Source organism: Solanum dulcamara, chromosome 2, assembly GCF_947179165.1.
Source record: "Solanum dulcamara chromosome 2, daSolDulc1.2, whole genome shotgun sequence".
NCBI lineage: Eukaryota > Viridiplantae > Streptophyta > Magnoliopsida > Solanales > Solanaceae > Solanum > Solanum dulcamara.
Genome location: NC_077238.1, coordinates 42137313 through 42148260, shown reverse-complemented (window position 1 = coordinate 42148260; position 10948 = coordinate 42137313). Strand labels below are relative to the sequence as shown.

Genomic DNA, 10948 nt, shown 5'->3' with positions numbered 1-10948 from the left:
AGAAGATTTAATCATCAGTTCTTATAAGTTAAAAGTTATAGTTCACAATCGTAGATGGAAATTTGGACAAACCATCAACAAGATTGTAGCACGAGAGTAAATGTAATTTATCTTAATAATGAGAATGATATAGTTCTAACTTCTCATGCTAGTGCGTTTTGTATGTATTGAACAGGACCGAGTAGAGATAGATATTTTAGACATACTGATAAAAATATATCCTTTAAGCTGTTATATGTACTTATATTCCGAATCTTGATATAATGATTATGAGATGAATATTAATTATCATTTTGATTTATTGAAATGTGAGATTCTACATTGGTGAATATGCCGGGTAGATTGGATGATAATAATATATATATTAGTAAAATAATTAGTTAGTTGATGAAATCTATGTCTCAATATAGAGATTGATGATACACCTTTTTATGAGAAGCTTATAAGTTTTCATGTATAAACCCGACCTGTAGATTTATGAATCTGGCTCATGAAATAAATTAAGTATTTATCTAAAGGAAATTAATCATTGAATTAAATTCTTGAGTAATTTAAGTTATTGATTAGTATCTGTAATCTTAATATGGAGAATTACAAAAGTGTTTAATGGAGAACTTTAAAATATAAATAAAGGAGTAAAATTACGAATTTCTAGCGGAATGATTTATAATTTATTATGGTTAGAATAATTCAAATTGATTTTGAAATTATTTCCATAATAAGAAGCCTCAGTAATTAATTATGTGGTCCCTACAGTGCTCATATTTAACTAGAACTCACAATCCTATTTCTAAGGGAAAAGGGAGAAGCACGTAAGCTTTCTCTATGTTTTAGAGAAAAATGTGATTTTCTTTTCCTTTTTGGAGTGGAAGAAATCTCTATAAATAGAGATTCTTCTAACCTAGAAAGACAATCAGTTTTATATACGATACTTGCCCACCCAAGTATTTATTGAGAGAGTTCAGTTGTTAGTTAATTTGGGTTCACTATAGAAGACCATAGACCTGGAGTTTGACTTGCTTCAAGATTTTTATTCACGCTTCAAGAGGTAATCCTTGAGTTAATTTTTTGCATACTTTGTATGTGATATGTATTTGTGGTTGATGTCTATAATTCATAGAAGTAGTAAGATTCTGAAATGCTTCTATTTTGTGCTATTTTCCAACAATTGGTATCATAGACACACTTGCATCTTTATAGATAATATAAGCATATAAGTATGTAAAAATATGTACGCTCATATTTATGGTTCATAATTTGGGGTTCAAAAATGGTTCCATATGTGAAGTTCGTTATGAACTGTGCTCATTTTTTAAAAACAAAATAATAATGTTTTATAAATTTTTTGATTGGGAATTGATAAATTAATAAAATCCAGAGATATGGCTATAGGATGACATGGAGATGGTAGCCTTATGGAGTTTTTTTTCTCATAATGGTATTGTTTGTTGTTTTCTTATAATTAATTAACTCAAATAGAAAACTTTTCATAAATTAAAAAAGAAAAGTTAAAGTTGAATGTTTTTGTTAATGACGATAGTGATGGTATTTTGCTGTAGATTATTGAAATTTTTATTAAATTAATTTTGGTTTATATGGTAATGGACCAAAGGGGAATGATTCATGTAATTCTGTTCACTACTATTTGTTAATAATTTTACATGGGCACAAAATTTTATACTGTGAACTATGGGTCTCACATGCATGTAATTTTTATATATGTGAGATGTTGTTCTGAGTATATTGTAAGTCTTTATTTTTAATAAAAATTTATATATATATATATATATATATATATATATATATTATTTCTGTGTCCCATGATAATTAAGATTAAATAGTAAGGAAGTATTAAGTTTATGTGCTGCCTTAGACCTTCTTCCCTATCAGATGAATTTAATACAAGTCATTATGTATTTAATTGCTAGTTTGATAGTCTGTATTAACTCTTCCAAACTGAGTAATATGTGATCGGATCAATGTAACTAGGGTTTTTATTTTCACTTGACTTAAACTAACAGTAGACTCTCCATCTGAGTTAGGTCTGTAAGAGTTAATGGAGTGAATTATCAGTCACTATATATTTATATTGTATGAGTAGTTCTCCAATCGATTGGCTATTCAAGATCATGAATGTATATGTATGTGATGAGTTCATATAAATATTCAATGTTTATATGACTGTTTTAATTGATCTATTGTAACTATTCCTTCAATCTCAGATTCAACATGTCTCCTTTTGACCCCCCTAACAGTATTTTGGGTCAAAATAAACTTGAAAGTCCCAACTATTTTGACTGGAGGAGAAATCTTGACATCATGTTAATTGATGAAGAGTGGCCATCAAAACCAAGTGAATAGTCTAGTGATGAGGATACGTTAGCTTATCAAAAATGGCAAAAAGCTGATGAGATGGCGCGATACTACATTCTGGCTTCAATGTCAAATGTACTACAACATCAACATCAAGCTATGTTTTCTACTTTTGAGATTTTGAAGAATCTCAAATAAATGTTTGGGGACCAGAGTCGATCAGCTAAGCTGACTACCATGAGATATCTCATGAACACTAAGATGGCTGAAGATTCTCTTTTTAGAGACTATGTTTTGAAGATGATAAGTCTTCTGAATGAATTAGAGGTCTTGGGGACTCAAATTGACAATGAATCCCAAGTTGAAATGATCTTGCATTCCCTGCCAAATAGCTTTCAACAGTTTCTCTTGAACTATAATATGAATAAGATGAGTCTATCTTTGGCGCAACTGTTGAATAAGCTGCAGGCTGCAGAGACAATTATCAGAAAACATGCACCACCCATGTCAGTTTATGTTGAGAAAGTTTCTACTTTTAAACCAAAAGATGGATAGAAGAATAAAAAGTGTCACAAAGATAAGGCAGTTGCACATCCAACTGAAGGCATGAAAAAGCCAAAGGACAAGTGTTTTCTTGCAAGATGCCAGGTCCTTGGAAGGCTCATTGTACAATTTGCTTAGCCAAGAAGAAAAACAACCCAAGTAACTCACTTTCACTTGTCATTGAAATGTTTATAGTGGATGTTTCTACCACATCATGGTGTGTAGACTCAGGAGACACTGATCACATATGCACTTCTTTTAGGGGTTTCAAAAAATGTGCAAGTTGATTAGAGGTGAAGTTAGTGTTTTTCAATCATATGGTTGAACAACTCCAACTTTAGCACTAGGAAATGTTAGTATTTCATTTTGTAGTGGTAAAGTCTTAATTTTAAAAAGATGCATTATATGCACCTACTGTTAGAAGAAATTTGATTTCAGTTTCTGAAGCTTTGAGAGATGGTTATGATGCTAATTTTTCTGCTAACGGTTGTGTTATTAGCTATAATAAATATTTTGTCTCTGCTGATACATTAATTGATGGTATTTTTATTATTAATGTCTCTCCATAACTGCAACAACCTATAGAAATGAATTATATGAACCTTTCAAGTAAAAAAAAGCATTCTTCTGAATTTAATGAGACTTATTTGTGGAACTTACGTCTATGTCATATAAAACTAGATAGGATTTCAAGGTTGGTTTGATATGGACCTTTAGGTTCATTAAAAATGGAGGCATTACCAACATGTGAATCTTGTTTAGAAGAAAAAATGACTAAGAGAAATTTCTCTTCAAGAGGAAATAAAAAGCCAATGATAAATTAGAGCTATCTCATTCTTATTTGTGTGGTCCGATGAGCATTCAAGCGAGAGGTGGATATGAGTATTTCGTGACTTTCCATGATGACTACTCAAAGTATGGATATATTTTTTTCTTGCACCGTAAGTCTGAATGCTTTGAGAAATTCAAATAGTTTAAGACAAAAATGAAGAAGCGACATAAAAAATATATCAAGTCACTACAATCTGATTGTGGTGGAGAATACCTCTCAAATGATTTCATTAGATACTTATCAGAACAAAAATTTACATCTCAAATGTCTGCACCTAGAACACCATAATAAAATAGTGTAGCAGAAACAAGAAACAGGACTCTTTTAGAAATAGTTAGATCTATGATGAGTTACTCTGATTTTCCTTATTCATTTTGGGGATATGCATTAGAAACTGCAAATATATATTCTGAACTTAGTTCCTTCTAAGTCAATACCTGTGACACCCACAAACCTAGTTTGAAACACATTTGGATTTGGGGATGTCCAGCACATGTGCTGAAAGAGAAGGTAGAAAAATTGAAATCTAGAATAGAAGTATGTATTTTTATTGCATACCCTAAAGGAACTAAAGATGGTTTTTATAATCCTAAGAAAAAGAAAGTCATTATGAGTATCAATTCCAAGTTTCTGGAAAAAGATTTTTTAACAAACCACGTTCCCAAAAGTAAATAAGTTTTATGGAAATTAAGCAAAGAGATAACAACTCAATCTACTAGAAATAATGAAAACCAAACTCAAACCCAGATGTTAGAATGACCATACCATTACATTATAGTAGTGGGAAAGATGTTAATAAATATACAATCCCACAAGTACAAGTTCCTCAAAATCCATTGCATCAAAGTAGTAGGAGTAGTAATGAGCAAATTACATTAGAGGAAGAAGTTGTTGTTATCTCTACACCACAAGGGGATGGGGATAACATAGAGACTCAAGATCCTACAAATGATGTGGTTCTACCACAAGATCATAATAATGCAACTCTTTTTGAACATGCCCTTGTACCTGTAGTGACTCATCGTAGAGGGAGAAAGATAAGAAAACCACTTTGGTATGCACTCTTTGTAGAGTCTTTTAACAGAATCCCTAAATAGTTGAATACCAAGCCTATGAATTACGATGAATCACTACAACATAAAGATGCAAAAAATGGATCATTGCTATGAAATCAAAAATGGAGTCCATGTACTCCAATAAAATTTGGGATCTTGTAGAACCACCTGTAGATGGAGTCAAACCCATTGGATGCAGGTGGATATATAAGAAAGAGAGAAGTAGGAGGAAAAGTGCAAACTTACAAATCAAGACTTGTTGCTAGAGGGTTTACTCCAAAAGAAAGGATCGATTACGAGGAAACCTTTTTGCCAATAGTCATGGCTAAGTCTACAAGAATTTTCTTATCTATTGTTTCTCATTATGATTATGATATTTGGAAAATGGACGTCAAGAAAACTTTTCTTAATGGAAATCTTGATGAGAGCATCTTCATGCAACAACCAGACGGTTTTGTAGAAAAAGGCAAAGAACACATTTTGTGCAAGCTTAAAAAATCTATTTATGGATTAAAGCAAGCTTCAAGGACATGGAATACTTGTTTTGACAATGCAGTCAAGACCTTTTAGTTTTGAGCAATGTCTTGACGAGTCTTGTATGTACAAAAAGTGTAATAGGGATAAAGTGGTGTTTTTGGTATTATATGTAGATGATATTTTTCTCGTAGGAAATAATGTGGGCTTTATTAATTCAGTTAAGGAATGGTTGTCCACTAATTTTGATATGAAGGATTTGGGAGAAGCTACTCATATTCTTTGGATCAAGGTTCTACGTGAACGCAAGAAAAATATGTTAGACTTGTCTCAAGCTCTTTATATTATTACAATTCTTACCAGGTTCAGCATGCATGAATCCAAGAAAGGATTTTTTCTGTTTAGACATGGAATTTCCCTATCTAAGGATCAATGTTCTAAGATAGATGAGGAGATAGAAAGCATGAAGGCAATTCCTTATGCTTCAACTGTGGGAAGCTTGATGTATGTGATGTTGTGCACTAGACCTGACATCTCCTTTGCTACGGCATATTTAGTACATTTCAATCTAATCCTATATGAGAAAATTAGACAGCAGTTAGGCATATAATCAAGTACCTGAAAAGGACTAGAGATTACATGCTAGTCTATCATTCGAATGATTTAGTGCCCATAGGGTACACAAACTCAGCTTTCCAATCTGACATGAACTCTAGAAATTCAACCTCAGTAAATGTGTTTACCTTGGAAGGTGGAGCCATTATTTGGAGGAGCATTAAGAAAACTTGTTGATTCCACCATGGAAGCCAAATATGTAGCATCCTTTGAGGTGGCTAAGGAAGCAGTATGGCTCAGAATCTTTTTGAATGATAGTGGTGTGGTTGCAAATTCAAAGAAACCACAGAGTGATAAAAAGGCAAAACACATTGAACGTAAGTACTATTTGATTCAAAAAATAGTGCAAAGAGGAGATGTGGTGGTTGAGAAGATTGCATCAAAGAACAATCTGGTAGACCCCTTCACAAAAGCTTTATCGCAGAAGTCTTATGATAGGCATGTTGAAGGAATGGGTGTTAGAATTGTAGGTGCATGGTTATGAGTCTAAGTGGGAGGTGGTTAGGTATACTATTAACCATGCATTTAGATATAGTATTATTTATTGAACAATTGTTTATTTATTTATTCAATTCAATTAAGCGTTACATTAAATATATCATTTTGTCATATATGTGTCCTCAACTTATATAGTAGATGATTTGGTGCATAGAGTTTTAGCTTATAAAGAGAAGATTAAATTATCAGGTCTTATAACTTAAAAGTTATAGTTCACAATTGCAGATGGAAATTTTGACAAACCATCAGAAAGATTATAGCACGAGATTAAATGTTATTTTTCTTGATTGTAAGAATGATATAGTTCTAACTTCTCATGCTAGTGCATTTTGTATAAATTGAATGGGATAGAGTAGAGATAGACTGTTTAGACTGACTAACAAAAATATATTTTCTAAACTATTATGTGTACTTATATTTTGAATCTGGATATAACAATTATGAGTTGTATATATTAATTATCATTTTGATTTATTAAAAGGTGAGATTCAGAGATGGGTCAATATGGCTGGTAGATTGGATGATAATAATATATATTGGTGAAGTAATTAGCTAGTTGATGGAATCCATTTCTCAATATAGAGATTGATGATACACCTTTTTATGAAAGGCTTATAAGTTTTTATGTGTAAACCCGGCTGGTAGATTTATGAATCTGGCTCATGAAATAATTTAAGTATTGCCCTAAAAAAAGTAATCATTGAATTAAATTCTTTATTAATTTAATTCATTGATTAGTATCTATAATATTAACACGAGGAATTACATAAGTATTTAATGGGAAATTTTGAACGATAAATAGAGGAGTGCAATTACGAATTTCTAGTGGAATGATTTGTAATTTATTATGGTAAGAATAAGTAAAATTAATTTTTATAATTATTTCCATAATAAGAAGCCTCAATAATTAATTTTTTGGTCTCTACAATAACTATATTTAACTAGAACTCAGAATTCTATTTCTAAGGGAAAAGGGAGGAGCACGTGAGTTTTCTCTATTTTTTAGAGAAAAGCGTGGTTTTGTTCTCCTTTTTGGACTAAAAAAAATCTCTATAAATAGGGATTCTTCTAACCTAGAAAGAAAATCATTTTTCTATATATGATACTTGCTCACCTAAGTATTGAGAGAGTTCAATTATTAATTAATTTGGGATCACTATAGAAAACCGTAGAACTAGAGTCTGACTTGCTTCAAGATATTTGTTTACGCTTGAAGAGGTATTTCTTGAGTTAATTTTCAGCATACTTAGTATGTGATATGTATTTGAGGTTGTTTTCTATAATTCATATAGGCAGTAAGATTATGGAATGCTTCTACTGTGTTCTATTTTCCAACATTACTAACACTATCAAATTGGGGAAGAAGCCATAGAAGGTGAGTTGATAGTTCAAATAAAGAGTGACGTGACCAATTTTCCTATTAACTTATTTGTTCAGCTTTATAGGTGTGGGGGAAGGATCATTATCATTTGACTATCGGGATCCTCATACTTTGAGCACAAATGTGTTGTTTGCTTCAATACAAAGAAATATTGAAAGATTGATTCAAATAATCACCAAGATGACACACGATAAATTGGAAATACTATTTAAGGTTACTACTCATCGTGAAGACACTTTGTGCTATGAGCTACAAGGTAATAATGCTAATACTTGCACTTCCCTAAACTTGAAGATTCATTGTGTGGCTAGTAGCTATTTGAGTATAAATGATAGCTTGTTTTCATATGACATTAATGATTCTTTACCACATAGTTTATTTGTTGAGAGTGTTCATACACTAGTTGATCCTATTGGTGACCAAATAGATTCCTCTTGTAAGATCAATTTGTGTCCACCTAGTGTTGACTCTTATGTATTGAATGACAGTATATTATCATGTAGTTGTTTGCCATGTTTTGATAATATGCATGTTAATAATGTGGATACACTAGTTGATCATATAGATGAATGAATTGATTCTTCTAGTAAAATCAATTTGTGTCCACCTAGTGGTTATACATATGCTTTGATTGATAGTTCATTATCAAGTGATATTGGTGTCAATCAACTTATGTGGAATAATCCCTTGTTTTATATTTACATGAGTAATGAAGGTGAAATGCATAATGGTGTGTCTTGGCATGATAGAAGTGTAGTCCCTCTTGAAGGCTACTAAGTGATTCAGAATCCACTATGGTATAATGACACATTCTCCGAATTTGGAACTCTCTTCTTGAAAGATGATATTACATGTATTGGAGAGGTTAGTGGTCGAAAGGAATGGGGTGTATGTTCTCCAATGACCCCTTCATTCTTGTGTGTACCCATTCTTGATTAGGGCCTTAATGCTTGTGGATCAAAGGGTAATCTATATGTGGGAACACCTTAGATGAAGTTCATTTATGTAGAGACTTTCTTTATTACTTGTTTGCATATGATGATCCTTTGGTCAAATATGGTTTTATGCTTGTTAACTCCAATGCAAATGTATTATTGCATATTTTAGGAGTTTCCAATATAGTTGCATCCTTGTTTAACATACTTGTGCTTAAGCTGTGTGAACCACAACTAGTGAGTGCTAAGTTGCTTATGTGTGTTTGGGAGAGTCTGTAGATATTAAGTGCTCTTTGTCACCTTCATAGGGTTAGACACGTTGAATTTTCAAGTGGGACTCTGGGAACCATGCTTGGTACTCTTGGAAACATGCTTAGCACTTTTCTCTACTGCTTCTTTTCTTATGATGATACCCAATGTATGGAAATTATTTACTATAGAGGTATAGTTAAATAGGTCTTGCACTTCTTTGACCTGGATGAGCCATTAAGGGTAATTGGACCACTTTTGGTGAGGTGTTATTGTGAGGTGATGAAGGAATTGTGTCTTATGGCTCCTAAAGCATATGTGATATCATATCTTGGGATTCTTAATGCCATTAAGATCTTTGTAGTTAAGTTTTCTCATGATGTTGCTAATAACCATTTCCTTTTTACCTTATATGATGAATGGATCTTCTTCAACACAAAGGATTGTTGGTTATATTTCAAATGTGTGCCTCATCGGCAAGTAGGTATAGTTGAAACCCATGTGCTAACCCTCATGCTATGAGGATATAGTGGTTGTATGTCCTAGGTTTTTCAAGGTTTGGATTTGAGGACGATTCCTTTTCAAAAAGGGGAGGATGATAATGGCATGCATAGAATGGATCGCATGGAAGCTTTAGAAAACTTTATGGACACCAAATAAAGACATACAATATGTGGAAGGTCCATCAAAGTGAAGATAAAGAAGAAAGAGTCTATGTATGCAAGTGGCCATCTTTGAAATTCAAGAATTTACAAAAGAAGACAACCAAAAGGCCCTTATCTCATTATGGGTAAAATTGTAAAGAAAGTGTCTTCTTTATTTTCCTAGTATAGGTAGTAGTCTTTGGTAATTTTAGAAGATTTACATTATGATGAATTGAAAATTGAAAGCAATGAACCTTGTAGTTTCTAGGTGTAGCCTAGTATTAGTGTAGTTCTTAGTTGGTAATTATAGTTTAGTGATTAGGGTGGATTCTCGATATTGTTTGTGTTAACTTCTTCTAGCTTATTCAATCATGGAGTTACCCTCTTTGTGGATTTAATTTGGTTTTCTCTTTTTTTGATTGAGTTCGGGCTATTTTTATTTGATCAGATTCAATTGAGAGTTGAAAGTATAAAGTCCTTTATTGCTCATAAATTCAATTATATTTCGATAATTCCACATATCCTTTTCTTTATTTCAATTTTCTACATTTTGATTTTAGTTTTCCGACTAGGATTGTTATCAGGCCTCTCGGATAACCAATGGCAGTTAACGGTCAAGAAGTGTCGTTTTGAACTCTTCCCAATTAGTTGAAGGTGCATCTGTACCCCTAGATTGCTTCCAAGATTTGCACCAAAATATAGCCACACCCTTTAATTTATATGATGCTAGCTCAAATGCTTCTTTACCACTTACACGCATTACATCCAAAGTCCATTGGATTTAATTAATAAAGTCTTGTGGAACTTCCTTAGGATCTGACTCGGTGAATGATGGGGGTCCAAATTAAAAAAATCACGTATCTGCATGCTAGCTGCCCTATCTGAACCACTAGTTCCTACAACTGGACCTTCTTGCCTTTGGCCTTGACCAACAACTATACAAGTCAATAATTGGACCGTGTTCTTTAAATCATGCTCAGTAGCATTAATAGGGGGTTCTCGTAAATTCTCCTACACCAATTTCTATATTCAAATTCTAAATGGTGAATTCTTATAGGCTTTTACATGATGATTCCAAATGCATATATTATGGTATATTTGAACATTAGTTACTTAAATTGATGGATGTTGACTCTTGATTTTATGAAGTTATGATGTTATTAAAGTGCCTATTGTGCTTGAAAAGAGTTTTAAGATACATATGGTGGGTTTCTTTAAGAATGTGTATTTTATGCATTTTCATTACTCTCATGCATGCAAGAATTCTTTATAGGCATTGGAAGGTTTTTACGAAATGAACCCATCTAGTTTCTTATGATGAAGAAAAGTTTAAATGAAGTTTGACTCCAATGAATGTTATGAAGTAAATGCTTATGAAGGGGAGTCTTTATGAAATGATTGTTTGATGA

General features: G+C 32.3%; 1 pseudogene; it reads left to right on the top strand.

Moving 5' to 3' along the window:
• The first annotated feature begins 2229 nt into the window (after nucleotides 1-2229).
• LOC129871397 (uncharacterized) lies at nucleotides 2230-2994 on the top strand (annotated as a pseudogene).
• Nucleotides 2995-10948: the final 7954 nt, after the last annotated feature.